Source organism: Sinocyclocheilus anshuiensis, unplaced genomic scaffold (genome assembly GCF_001515605.1).
Source record: "Sinocyclocheilus anshuiensis isolate Anshui unplaced genomic scaffold, SAMN03320099.WGS_v1.1 scaffold1509, whole genome shotgun sequence".
Taxonomy (NCBI): domain Eukaryota; kingdom Metazoa; phylum Chordata; class Actinopteri; order Cypriniformes; family Cyprinidae; genus Sinocyclocheilus; species Sinocyclocheilus anshuiensis.
The window spans coordinates 173,714-189,155 of NW_015547723.1; the positions used below are offsets into that span (position 1 = coordinate 173,714).

At 35.1% G+C, this 15,442-nt stretch overlaps 1 long non-coding RNA gene across 1 annotated transcript in view; it reads right to left on the reverse strand.

The window, feature by feature from the left end:
- LOC107704239 (uncharacterized) overlaps nt 1–13,641 on the reverse strand; it is a 27,014-nt gene extending 13,373 nt beyond the window's left edge. Inside the window, exons 1-2 of the long non-coding RNA XR_001635933.1 lie at nt 13,596–13,641; nt 541–631 (exon numbers count right to left, since the gene is read on the reverse strand). This is a non-coding gene — a long non-coding RNA (uncharacterized LOC107704239). The remainder of the gene's footprint in view (nt 1–540; nt 632–13,595) is intronic.
- Between the last annotated feature and the right edge of the window lie 1,801 nt (nt 13,642–15,442).

A 15,442-nucleotide genomic window follows, 5' to 3' on the forward strand; every position in this document is an offset into this window, starting at 1 on the left:
ACACAGAGAGAGAGAGAGAGAGAGAGAGAGAGAGAGAGAGAGAGAGAGAGAGAGAAAATAGTACAGATTTCAGATTTTGGCACTAAAACCTAGGAAGCTGCCTACCTAGACAACATTTTTTGCATGAACACTCAAAACACAACCGAAAAATTGTGTATACATCAACCTGTGTATATAAATGTATACATTTTTGTATTGTAACAAAAACAAAAAACATATTGCACATCATTGTTATAATAATATACAGTTAATAAATGCATGACATCTACGGTGGGACAAGCCAAAATCACCATTTTAAGGGTGAGACAAAGACATCACTAGCTACATTTTATGCTAGGTTAATTTTATGTCCAATAGAAGTCTAACATATCTGATTTCAAGTTCTCATTTCTAAGAATATAGGTTTGGTGCCTTTATTCAATCAATCCTAGCATGTTATGCAACAGTAGATATTCCTGTGCACTAATAAACTGATTAGCATTCAACAATGACTTTCACTTGTATTGCTCATAGTATAGGTTGCCTTCCTACACAACATACCTTCATTTACAGTATATTGATGAATCTTTTTGGAATTCCTCTTTGCAATTTGGAGAAGACTGAATGGCTTTGTTGGTGCTTTTCGTTCTTCCTGTGAAGAGGATGAAAGGATTAATCAGAGTGCCACTTGTCTGTTTAATGTTAATGATTTATTGTCGACTTGCCCTTCAGCTGACTGTAACTGACAGACAGATTTTGACAGGAAATTGCTTTTAGCTGACTGTCTCTCCTGTGTCCTCTCTGCGTCTGACCATCATTTTTCATTCTGTCCCCTCTGCAAATGAAAGTGGAAGACAAAGAGAGAAGGAAAGAAGTGGGATACTTCGAAAAATTATGGAATGAAGGAAGAGAAACAGGAGAGAAATCATCAAAAAAGACCTAATAATATAAACAACCCTCATTTTCAGGTTTGGTGAATCTTAATTATCATCTGGCGGGAAACTGACTGTTGTTTGTTCTTTTAAAAAATATTTAAATAACATCTTGCAGTCTTATTTTCATAATGCCACTGGCCGATTTAATTTTCAAGCTTTTTTCACTATAAAGGAATTATGCTAATAAATCAAATAAGGGGGCTAAAAATCATGTCCTTAAGTTTGAGTTACAGCATTGATTGCATTCAAACTGTTTTGCTGGAACGAGAGAGAGAGATTGATTGGATCATTTGACATTTTTTTCAGTCACTGATAATGATCCCAGAGTTGCATTTGCAGCCATAAACAATCCACAACTCTGCTGTTATGAATATGACCCATGCTTTCCATTGGGCTCTTGATATCTTCTCTATTCTCTCTCATTGTACCGTAACACCATGAAATGACAAAATGACCAAATACAAAGCAGCATTGCCACCCAAGACTTATTTCATCACATAGTCACTTATTTAAATGTGACACTTTCAGCTTCAGTTGTTTGAAATAAAAATGGGACTGAGAGGAATGATATCGCATTGGTCATTTCAAACAAAAGCACATAACAAATTGACTAAAATTAAACTGAATTAAAATGAAAAGCATAGAAATGAAAACAAAAGCTAATTCAAAATATTAATACAAACTATAATAGCATGTAAATAATATTAAAATAACACTGCCCTAGTGATTATCATTTGGTGGTCCACAGGTATATATCACTCACCACAAACATACACTAATTCCCCAGTTTCCATAATGTTACAGTGAGAAATGAAAATGATCCAGAAGAGAAATATTTTCACAATGAATTTCATATGATGATCTGATAAGATTCACATTTAGCATAACAAATACTGGCTTCGATATTCTCTTCGGACACATACTGTTACCAATCACAGGACTGGCTAAGTTCTAAGTACAGTGTTTCAAATTCTTAATCAACGCAACTCTCCCCAGAAACCCTATCAAAACAATGAGTCAGTCATGTTGTCCGTCCCTTAAAAATGTTCTCCCCCGAGACCAGTTAGATTGGCGGACACGGTCACAGATACTCCCAATGCCACATTTAATGCTGATCTCAGAAGGACTGGTGTTTTTATGCGGCCCTCCAGTCGTCTTCTTGCAGTGGTTACGAGTCAACGTTACGGTGCTCCACAGGGTTCAGGATTAGGCCCAATTGCAGATTCCTTCTCGATTTCCAAAGTATTAAAACACTAATGTTGCTCCAGCAGAAAAGTAGTTTTTCACAAAGCTGATGGAAATCTGAGAGTAAGTGCAAAGGCTGAAATTGGCAGGCTTCCCTCATGTACATTTGTACTCATCTATATTTTGGCTAATGGCTTACATAATGGCTTAACTCACCCGTTTCTGTTTTCAACGCAATATGTTTCGTGCACTGTACGGTTATATGTTTATCGGTCTGATATGGGTGGAGTAGTGTCCATCTGCAGGAAACCTGATGTAATCTTGTGGAATATACGCATGAACGTTACTGTGAATGAGGAATGTCAAACAATGTGAGTGCTGTTTTGACAAAACGAGAGTCACTGAGACATTCCTGAAGGTCATACATCATATCTGTCTAAGATAAACCGAGATATGCTGGATGTCGCAAGTACACTCTTAAAAATAAAGGTCCATTATTGGCAATGATGGTTCCAGAACATCCACTGAAACTTTCCACTGGACAAAAGGTTTTTTATAGTGGAAAAAGGCTGTTCTGGTTATTAAAATGCCCTTCATATTAATAAAATGTTTATTTAGGAACTGCTGACTGAAAGGTTCTTTAGGGAACCAGAAATGGCTCTTCTATGGCATCACTGAAAAAAAAAAAAACTTTTGGAAACCTTAAAAGAGTGTAGTCATAAAAAACTGACATATCTTTGCTGCAATATACAGTTTCTCAGAGGTTGCTCTTTCACAGCATACGTTTCTTTAATGTATCAAGTTTTGTTTCAGATGTTTCTCCGAAATTTCAATAGGAAAAACAAACACAAACAAATGAGACAATTGTTGGCGTATAGAAATAATACAGAGATTGAAATTTTATGTGGATTGCAAAAGAGTATCAAAACCTCTATGAATTGTATCTGTGAAACACAAAGAATGTTTTTGTCCATACGGTAGGGTCCAAAACGACATTGGACACCACTGACTTTGATTGTGGAGACAAACAACACTGAGACATTTTTCAAAATACCACCTTCTTTGCTCTAGAGAAAAAAAAATGCATTTTTGGGTGAACTGTTCCTTTAAGAGTTTGTAGAGAATCTCTCCAAAGTTTTTATAGAACCCAAATGTCTTTGAACGTCCTTCTAGAGATTAATCTCCATCCCAGAACATCTGACTAATACTGTTTTTTTTTTCTTCAAAACAACACTTCTCCGTGCCATTCATGGATGGACTCCTGGTGCGTTCAAAACATCATTACAGCTAATAACCTTCATTTCCTGCAGCAGGATTTATTATTTATTTGGGTGTTTATTAATATTCATAGTTTATTCTATTTTTTCAGGTTGATAATTGGACCTAATTGTACAATTTCTATGATTTTGCTCAGATGAAAAATGCCTGTCAGTGCACAGCTGGGAACGCAAACACTCAGATGCAACCTTTGAATGGGTACACATAAGCCATCAGCATGTCACTGCTGATGACTGAGAAATTGCTTGTGAAACTCGAGGAATTTGTGTAAAATATAAGAATCATGTGCTGGAGTTTGGTGTGGCTTGGAGAATTTCCACTTGGCCTGACTGCGTTGTTGTGAAATGCATTTGACCAAAACAGACATGCATACTATGAGCTCTGAAGATGAGCGTTATTTAATTACTGTTTGATGAACTGAAACAAAGAACTTTCTGGTGAAACTGGTATTTTTTCACGTTTAGCCCGAAGCAAAGGATACGGGCCTATTTGAGGTCTGCCAGAGGATTCCTGTCTAGTCCAACACAACTATTAAAAAAAAAAAAATCTAAAATGAGAAATATTCCAATTTGTATAATATCCATCGAACTTAGTATACAGTGGAAATGATTCCCTGATCTACATATACAGTACATATACAGTGTTGGAAAGCTTACTTTCTTTTACTGGAATGTAATAGGTTACAGATTACAAGTTATCCTTTTTAAAAAGTAATAAGTAGTGTAACTATTTCAATTACTTTATTAAAGTAATGTAACTGATTACATTTGATTATTTTTTGATTACTTTTCTAAATTTCTAACAAATGTTTTCAGCTGTTAATCATTTTCAAACAGTTAAAGCAGGCAGGGTTAACTTTACAGTAACACTAATTACTGTCAGACTTTCAAAATCCTTCAATATATATATATATCTATGTGTGTATGTGTGTGTGTGTGTGTATTGTACTAAAGGTATAAATTATTAAATTATGAATTAATATACAACAAATTTAAGTAATTTGCTATTTTTACATATTTTTCATTTTGTTACATAGATTTTTGTTTCTTTCCTAAAATGATTAATTGCACACACACACACACACACACACACACACACACACACACAAACTAATATTAGGCAAAGAAGAAAAATTACAATCACATTAACCCACATAAAATAAATATATAAAATAAAATTAGACCAAAGAGAGTCCAATTCCTGGTACCGTGAACAGCATAGTACAGAACTTAGTACAGGTTCATTTTAAGCACCAGGATAAGCACATCTTAAATGATAATTTATTGAACCATCATACCTTGCATACTAAGTATAAACTTGCGAACTGGGATTCAGCCATAGGTTTGAGAATTGATTTAAAGTTCCACTGCCCTACGTTCTTGAAATATTACCTGATTTTCTTCCTCATAGCTCCACCAATCACTAGATGGCATCAGATGGAACCTACAACGACTCCGGTGCCGGTTTAACACTGGCACAACATGGGTGCGGTTCTCCTGGCACTGACACGTGGCTTAGAGCCTAATAGAGACATCTCAGAGGCTATTAGCACAGATGGTTGTCTGCAAGTGTATGCAAATAAGGTGCACACTGAATCAGGCATCCCCATCAACACCACCTGTCTGCCTCTATAACACACACACACACACGTCCCTCGTCTTCCCTCAAACCCCAGCCCAAGAACAAGACTGTACCTCCCTGTTCCTAATCAGCTAGCGCATATTAATTAAAGCAAACACATTAATCGTCATTCGCTGCCTTTGAGGAGCACAATACCAGAGGAGATAAAAGAGAATGGGAGATGCACAAAGAGAAATTCAGAGAGGAAGGAAGAATCACGTTGTTTTTGAAGATGTGTCCTTGGGAAGATGCATTAAAGAGGTTGGTGTGGTCAAGGAGGACAGCTCTGGCTTTTGTGTGTGATAGTGCTGGCAAACGTCCCAGCAACAGAGGGGGGTTTAAAATGTCCCCAGTGGGTATTTGCATTTACCTCCAGGAAGAAGAACAGTTGACTGTAGTGCTGGACGGCTTTTAATGCCTGTCACGAACACACACTTACTATTTCCCTTAAAAAATATATTTTTTGAAAATTGTATTGCTCAGTTATAGCGTATGAGATTTCTAAATGATCATTTACAAAAAGCATCTGTTTGAAAATGTCAACTTTGTCTCAGATATTATAATACAATTTTCTAAGTTATATAAGTTATAATACAATTTTCTATCATTTTGGAGAGAAATAAATAAATAAATTAATTAATCTGAGCTGTCAATAAAACAAAACGACTATTAAATATATTTTACATTTTAAGCAATTTTGTACTGTTTCCACAAATCTTATACCATTTTTTGTGTGTGTACAGCTATTAAATTAAAGTAGGAAGTATAGCATTGTTAATGTTAAATGAAATGAAAAATTTTCATTAATTGAAATATATATATATATATATATATATAGGGAGAGAGAGAGGGAGAGAGAGAGAGAATATATATAAATATTACAAGAAAAACAAACTTAAAAATGAGAATTAGAAATATTGCCTTGGTTGAAGTTAAGCACTAAAATTGCTAAAACTGAAATAAAATTTTTATTTATAGTAGCTAAATAAAAAAAAATCCAAAAACAAAATGACAAAAGCACATACACATGAAAAATGTTAAATTATACTGGCACAAGTTACTGTTAATTTCCTCAGAAGAAAAATCAGTAAACATCAGTAAATGTCTCTCTGTAAGATAATACAGAGATCTCATTTGTGATTGTTCTCTCCTACGGTTAAACAAATCTCCGTCTCTCATATGCATAAAGCAATACCACAAGTGACCATTGTTTTCATACCATCATTTAACGGTTGAAAAAAAGCTGTCGGTTATTATAAACAGACACTTGAGTATAGTATTTAAAGTGCGGTCACCGTACCTTTTACTTTGCAGTAAAATGAGTCTCTGTTTACACCAAAACACATATTATAGAAAAAAAGCACATTGTTACCATATGCTTTTGTAATTTTTGTAAATACTGACCTCTCTGCTGTACTTCAGACTGGCATCTGTGGTAAAGTTCAGAGAGAAGGAATTCTGTTTTGTCCAAAAAGAAATGGCACTGCCTAAAAATAAAGCATATAGAGACTTTTACTGGTGTTTTGTTTAATTTCCTCCTGTTGTCCTGGGTAGGCTGTCACAATAGGAGTTAATTAAGTTTGAGGTGGATGGAATTTGCCGTGACATCAAAAATAACAGCAATAAAACAAAACGAGCAAAGAGCACAGAATATGTCATTCTTACTCCAGGGCAGATATTTTATGCACGATTTATATTTTTGCATTTTATAAACATTGGAAAGGCTTCTCAAACTTATGTAATTTAACCAGAAGCATTCCTAGACTGACGTGCCACACCTGTGCTATAAAGTCTGCAATTCAAACCAAAATGCTTGTTTAATCTTCAGAGGGGAATAAGAGATAGTCATCTGGTTTATTAGAGGCCAATTACTCCTTGACCCCAGATTTGCATTATTGACGAGTGTATAAACGCTTTTTGTTCTGTATTGCTGTAAACACAATGCCCTCTCATAGAGGAGGCCTGCTAACAGATGGCATCCCTATTCTTTACAATAAAGGGTGACACTTTCTCTCTCCTATTAACCTATTAGAAGGCAGTTATATACCCTAAAATTCAAAATATGATGGCAAAAGAATGCCCTTGTGTTTTTGTCGTATATTTATATCATATAATATAGTTAAGCAATATCTCACAAGCAAGAGTGCTGTTTTTCCTTGTTTGTTTATGTTCAATTTCACCAATGAATATTGTTCCAAACAAAGCCACAGCTGAACTGTTGTGCATCTCAGAGCAACACAGCAGTGTTTCATTACTGAATAAATCCACATTTTTAAACGAATTGAGTGAAGAGATCAGATTTGCTAAAACATTAGTCACATTTAAATCTAGACTCAAAACTCATCTGTTTAGCTGTGCATTTGTTGAATGAGCACTGTGCGATGTCCGAACTGATTGCACTGTATTTTATGTATGTATAATCATTTTCTATTTTTAACTGTCTTAAATTCGTTTTAAATACATTTTTAAATCATTTTCAAAGTTTTTAAATTCCTTGTTTTAATTTTGTGATTTCTTTTATTTAAAGCACTTTTAATTACCATTGTGTACGAAATGTGCTATATAAATAAACTTGCCTTGCGCCAATGATTCAGTGACTCATTCATAAGAAAGTCATTTGCATTGCTTCTGAATGAATCAGCTGTTTGAACAAATCATTTGAATGAATGACTGAATGACTCACTCATTAACACAGTGACTTGCTGCCACCTATTGTTGGTTTTAGTTTCATTTCATTTTTTTTTTTTTAAATCATATTTTATTTAATAATCTTTTTCCTATGTTGAATCTACATTTTTTTATAAGCTACTTTTTTTTGTAATTTCTATTAAATGCTTTTCTCATTTAGCACAATAATGACTTCATCCTTTGGGGAGTAATTTCTCAGCACAAATTGATGTGCGAATAATTTGTGATTAATTAATCAGCAAATTAATTAATGAATACATTATTTCAATCTCTTGACAACATCTTATACTGTATATATATATATATATATATATACACACACACACACACACACATATATATACCTTTTCAGTTTTATTCGCAATATCTGGAAAACACTTCATATCTCAGCATTCTTGCCCACATTAAACTACCAGCATTACTGCCTTGACTGCCTCATATCACCGCACCATAAAAGTCCATGGTCATTATAGCCTATAACGACAGGTGAATGTAATGTGTTGTGCCCAGCATCTCCGCCCACCAAGGGTAGTAGCTATGTTTAATATCCCATAATGCCGACAACAGAGGAAAAGCACCTACTAATGCCACAGCTGAGGAACGAATCATGATGTCCCAGGAGGCCTCACTGACTAGAGGCATATGTGTTGAATGAGAGAGCCTGCAGAAAGCTCCGGTGATTTATGTTCCTGCATTATCAGCGTTGTTCCTGTTGGGTTCAGGGCTGACCTCCCCTCCTATATCGCTTATTTTTTACTGTTCTGAGATCAGAAAAATGTTACTTAATAGGTTTTGCAGGGGGAGATGTGCCTCTGAATCACTGAGCACTTGTTGATGCTCATTTTTAGTCCTGAGCGATCCCTTTGGATCACTTTTATTCTCTCTCTCTCTCTTTTCTTAAGGAATATTCTGGGTTCAGTACAAGCTAAGCTTTTATTGAGCTTTAATATAGCATTTGTGTTGTTGATGATTAAGTTTCCATAGGTTCCTGCCTTTTAAAAGATTATTTTATTTTATGTTTCAGTTTTGTTCCGGTTGTCTTTAAATTCTATATTGTTTTTTTTTTTGTCTTAATGTTTAAACAAAAGCCAATAAAAATTTTTTTGGGGGGGGTTACAGTAAGACTCTAAAAGGGAAGTGAGTGAGACCGATCCATTAATGTTCACATACTTTAATAAGCCCTAAAACAACAGTAAAACTTACACAAAAATTCACAAGTTTTAATAGAAAAATTAATGGGAACATTTAACAAAAATGTCTCATTAGTTAACCTTAGTTACAATATTTATTAGTCTTTGTTAACATTAGTTAATAAAAATGCACTTGTTCATTAGTTAATGTCAGCTCAGGTCCATTAATATTAACAGAAAGAACTTTTGATTTTTAATAATGCATTAGTAAATGTTAAAACTAACATTACTAAGATTAATAAATGCTTTAGAAATATTTTCATTGCTAGTTCATGTTAACTAATGCAATTAAGTAACCTTAACAGTTGCCACCTTTATGTATAGTGTTAACAAATTAATGTCCTAAGTGCTTTTATAAAATTGTAAGCCATTGTTAAACCTTTTCAAAATTGTCCACATTTTCTCTCATTGTAAGTGTCTCATTGTAACCTTGATTTTTGCTTCTTTGTTTTAAAAGAAACCAAAGGACGAGTAGAAAATATCGTTTTTTGGTAATCAGCATTATGCAACAAATCCAGCTGATTAAGAGCTTGACTTTTAACCATTAAAACCGTAACATACAACATTCTGTTACTCAATAACTAAATCACTTTAATTGTGCACTTAGTGAAAATTGTTTTTTATCTAGTTAATTTCCAACTATAGAAAACTATAATTAAGTTTTTCTTTTCTTTTTTTTAAATCTAGTATATAAATTGGTTTTAGTGTAATCATTGGTCAAAAGTGCTATACGAGTACAAACCCTGGCATTTGACAACAACAGCTTTTGACATTGTAACCAGGAATCGAATATAGTAGAGAATGGACCAGCTGTCAAAGGCTCTGAACTCAGACTGTACATCTACCCAGAATCCCACAGGTGCAAGTTCACTGTGGTGTGCCTGCCATCTAAAACTCTCCGCCGAAACCACAGCTGCGTCAACATGTCACAAGTACGCAGCACCCAGGTGTAGAGATCTCTCTGCTGCAGAGCTACGGGCAGAGAGGAGCGCTTCAGACCTCCAGCCTGAGGAATGTGGAGTCATATTCAGACCAAGAGGTCATGGAGACAGACTGCTTTACATTCAACTTCAGTCCTAATCAGTCGTCATTATTTGTCTCTAAAATCAGCTCACCTGGTGTGCCAAGTGCAAATTGTTGCTTGATTGAGGCCTAAGCAGCGGCGTGCATAAAACAATGTTATTCTTCCCGTTCCCAAGAGACCTCAATCAATCGGTGTCCACTTTAGTCAGAAATAACAGTCATCAAATTTGCCCATCTCAGAGCTTTACATGTAAGACCTGATGGTCATACTCAGCTCAAAAGTCTGCGAAAGACATTAAATCAAGAGTTAAATTAAGACAAGTGAATGCCAGAACGCAACTCACGTAAAAAGTATTTCAAGATGAAGGTATTACACAGAAAAAAAAACATACTTTCCATAGCAAATGGCATCATATGTGATGTTTAGCAGCCTCCCAGTGCATAATTAGCATGTTAATCTCCACCAGTCACGTCATTTACTGCAAAACGCCTAACTAAGCAACAACATAGACCTGATTGGATATCTTAGGCCTGTGCACATCATTCGCTAAGGCTAAAAGCAGTTTCTTGGCATTGTGAATTGGACTGAAGGGCTGCCTTTCCTCATTACTACATCTGTAAGGCTTCTACTGACATGACAAAGACCCAGAACAAAAAGAGCTGTGAGGCTTCATTCATTGGGGTCTGAAGACAAACACTCTGGGCAGAATGACTGCATTGGCCTAATTTCTCTCAAATGTCTCTTAGAGGCAAATTGACTTTGTCGTACTGTCTATCCGAGGTGTTCCTCGCATTTGTCATGAACAGTATATTGCCAGATGCATATTCATAATGAGTGTTTGTGCATATGAGTGTGTGTATGACAAGTAAAAGATTAATGGCCACAAGAAAATAAGCAAATTTCAGTTGAATGTGCTGTCTTTTTGTATAAAAGACAGTGTGCCCAAATAGACTTCAAGCTATTTAAATTCCACCCTCTGTTTCAGTTATATAAACTAAGCAATTAAGTGAGTGCCAGGGTGAGATTTTCATTTCAAATGCTTTAATGCACATCACGCCTCTTCTTAAAATGAAATGAGGCTCATTCTGGCTTTTATAAACGAAAAGAGAATTTAGATCATGCAGTCAGTCAGTGCGCTAGGTGTCAGGAGTTATTAGAGGAAATTTCTGACTAATAGCTGTGAGCCCGCATTGACCTGTTGTCGCGCTAATGAAAAATGACAATCGCCTGTATTGGCTTTGATTTATTACAGCAGGCAATTACTGTCTTAGCAACGGATGTTGTGTAAAAAACAACCGCCACACAGCGAGATGGTTTAATCTAGCAGCGGATGTTTGCTGGAGGAAACTGTACATCAGTAAGCCACATGAGTATTCGTGCCTGCTGAATAGAGATTCCTGTCCAGGTCTTGCCCCGAATAGGATTTGATTCTGTAGCCAAAAGCTTGATAAAATATTGCTCTACCAGTCTCAAGTTTAGCTGTAGTTGAAGTACTGCTCCAAGAGAAAACTGGATAAATGTTGATAAATGTACACTACTATTCAAAAGTTAGGGTTTGGTAGGATCTTTAAATATTTTTGAAAGAAGTCTCTTATGCTTACCAAGGCTGTATTTATTAGATAAAAAAACACAGTTAAACAGTAATCTTGTTGCAAATTAAAATAACCTTTTTCTATTTTAATATATTTGAAAACATAATTTATTCTTGCAGTGCCAAAGTCATTCTAATATGATAATTTAGTGCTCAAGAAACATTCTTCATTACCAGTGATTTAAACAAAAACAGTTAATTTCTTAAAAAACTGACCCCAAACTTTGAAATGGTAATGTTCAAAATGAAATGATTCTGAGATAATAAAAAAAAAGACTCAGTGCCACAAGTAATTCAAAAGGTGCAAACTATGGAAAGCTTATTTCTGCCAGAGAATTTAAAAAAAGAAAAAGAAAAGAAAAAAATAACTGTGACTTTTTATCTCAAAATTCAAACGTTTGTTTCTCTCAAAATTGCGAGTTTATATCAAGCAATTCTCAGTTTGCATCTCAATTCTAAATTGTGAGAAAAAAGTCAGAATTGTGAGAGAAAAAGTTGCAATTACCTTTTTCATTTTTTTTTAAATTCTGTGACAGAAACAAGCTTCCATAGCAAACAGTTAATAGAAGGATGTGACGTTTTCATTAGCTGCATGTGCAGTGTAATTCAGCAATAAATTACACTCACTAGACAGTTCTTTTAAATGGGCCAATGAGTCAAATAAGTCAACCGAGTCAAAATGACTCGCACGTCATAGATCTGAATTACTCTAAAGAATCATTCCATCTGAATTCTCTATTAACTGGATGTTTACACAATGTGCAGTTCAAGAGTTATAATCATTTATTGTAATAAATGCAAATTTACAAAATATATGACAAAAAATACTATTGTTTCATGTAAGTAGTATGTAGTAGTTGGTAAGTAGTAATCATGTAGTATGTAGGACAGAAATCAAAAGCATAAGTCTTATGGAAACTCATTGCATTTTAACCACATACTTTTTATAGTATTCATCCAGAAGGGAATTATCATACAGTAATATTTAAAATGACCTCTACAACTACTGATGTTGCTTATAAAGTTTCTAAATGCCGCTGAAAGCACACAGACTCATCCAGGATTTAGAGTTCTAGTCTTCATGGACGAGAGCCATGCAGCCACTTGCTAGCCATCACAGCTTTGTGATTTAGGAACCTCAAGGGTGGCATCCTTGGCTGCCCTGTAAACGCCCTCATCAGTCCTGCCTCTGTTCTCAGTCCTGTTGCTTTTATAAGCTGTCCTGATATTGGTTCACAGCCTTCAGGGATACTAAATTCTGCTGAAGGTGCTAAGCGAAAGGAGGGGGGAAAGGAAAGGAAAACGAAGGGGAAAAGGCTCTACTGCCCCACTGATTTACAGCTCGACTTTAATTGGGTTGTAAAATCAAATCCAGTGTTGTTTCAGGAATGCCAAGATGTGATTCCTGTGCTGTTTACAGGAGAAGCCAGACAGTCAAGGACATGGAAGGCGAGAGGAAGAGATGAAAAGGCATGAAAGGGAAAAAAAGTAAATAATAGAAAATGAAAAAAAAAAAGTTTTGCTGATATTAAAGTGATACAAAGAACCACAAAATGCTCCCTCACTACTGTATCATTACCAAACTAGCCATTATTGTTTCCTTTCTCGAGCTAAAATATTTTGTGCAAGACCTTATGGGCAGGGCAATTTACTTCGGTAACAATCATGATCATAAAAGTTCGGTCCAACAGAATAATAATTGCAAGGGGGACAAAAAATTATTTTTATCAACCAGATTCATCTGAGCAATTACCTTATTGCAATAAACCAATTTTAAAAACAATCTAATCTAAATGCACTTACGACGCTCACTGCAACATTTTGCACATCCAAAGGAATCACGTCCATAACATTTGCAGTGAACTCCCGAACTCTCATTATGCCTGTAGAAAATCACATTCTCCATAAATGCTGCTCTCTCAGCAATAAATTACATCTGTGTCTGAGATACTGCAGCATTATCTCACTCATTATTCTGGAACGGTGGGTTAGGTTGAATTATTAAAGGCAGTTTATCTAATTGGATGCAGGGCTATGAGGGTAATCCCATCTACAGAGTGATATACATATACTGTAAATGCATACTGCACTCAAATGAACCTCACTTGTAATTATGGGTATGTTCTCCATCTCATTCCAGCTCACTTTGTATCTCTATCTGAAAAAAAAGAGAAGAGAAAATGGAGAAGATCACCAAGAGATTGTAAGTGGAGTACATTTCAGGCCAGTACTCCTACAAATAAAGCTTCTTTAATGGCTCTTAGAAATGCCTTAGGTTCAGCAAAGAATCCACTTCTTATTCCTTATATTCTTCAGTGTGCTAGCGTTCACTAGTTGGATATATGGTTCTTGGAGGGGAACAAATTGCATTATTTTGAACTTATTTGTTATATTATAGGTACTTAAAATTAAGTGTCTTATGCTCACCAAGGCTGTATTTATTTGCAAATACAGTAAAACAGTAATATTGTGAAATACTACTGCAATTTAAAATACTATATTTAAATATATTTAAAAAATGTAATTTATTCCTGTGATGGCAAAGCTGTTAGTTCACCCAAAAATGAAAATTCTGTCATTAATTAATTAATTAAAAAACCCTCATGTCGTTCCAAACTCGTAAGACCTTCGTTCATCTTCAGAACACAAATTAAGATATTTTTGATGAATCTGAGAACTTTCTGACCCTCAATAGACAGTAAGGGAACTACCATGGTCAAGGCACAGAAACGTAGTAACGACATTGATAAAATAGTCTATGTGACATCTGGGGCCTCATGTATAAAACTTTACGTAGATTTCATCCTAAATGTGTGCGTATGCACAAAAGCTAGATTTTGCATACGTACAAAAGTTTTCAGATTTATAAAGCCATGCGTAAGCCAGAACCTGCGCAAAATTCCCTTTGTAATACCCAGTCAGCGGAAGATTGTGCGTACATGAATCTCCACCCCGTCTCCTCCCCGAAATAGCCATATATGGAGCTTACAATGCCTAGTTTTAATATGCATAACGTCATCTGCATATCATTCCCATACATATTCCATCCACATGACACCATGTTTAACGCAGTTAAGGGTAGCCTACAACACGTTAGGAAAATATTAGATACGGACTATAAATGCGTTTTGAGACATCACTATTCTAATTTATGCAATTTGCCTAAAAGGTAAACATATATTTTAGAATGTTTATAGCCTATATTTTTATGGAAAGAGATAGGCCTTATTTTTTTTGCAGTGTAGCTGTCTGACTCACCACGTCAATAACAAAACATTTTGAAAATAAAACGTGCCTATCTTACAGTTTCCTTCAAATTCTCTTTTAAATATGGTGTCTGTCACAATATTGGGAAGAGCACGAAAGGGGTTATCATTAGGCTACTGTCTGTGCGCAACACCTGTGATCAGTTATATGTTTATAGTCTATATTTTTATGGAAAAAGTTTTTTTGCAGTGTAAATAACTGTCTGACTCACCGCGTCAATAACAAAACATTTTGAAAATAAAACGCGCATATCTTATAGTTTCCTTCAAATTCTATCTTTTAAATATGGTGTTTGTCACAGTATTGGGAAGAGCACGAAAGGGGTTATCATTATGGACTGTTTGATCAACGAGCGCATCCTTATGTCTTTCGTTACCGCCTATGTTCCAAAGCCTTCAGACGAATCAAGTTCACATCAATGATCATTATTCGTGCAAAAGTATTTTCTCAGAACATGAGTTTTGCTATTTAGAACACAATTTAAAGCGGAATTTTCATACGCCAAGCAATCCTCGCTGTGATTAAAACATTAAATCACCACAGGAAAATTGTTCGAAAGCAGCACATCCACTGCAAATATTTCTGTTTAAATTCATATACAAATGTTGTAATTTCTGGATAATAATTTCATGAAATGTCAGTGCTTAACTTCATTATTCAGAGTAACATATTTAATCTAAATGTG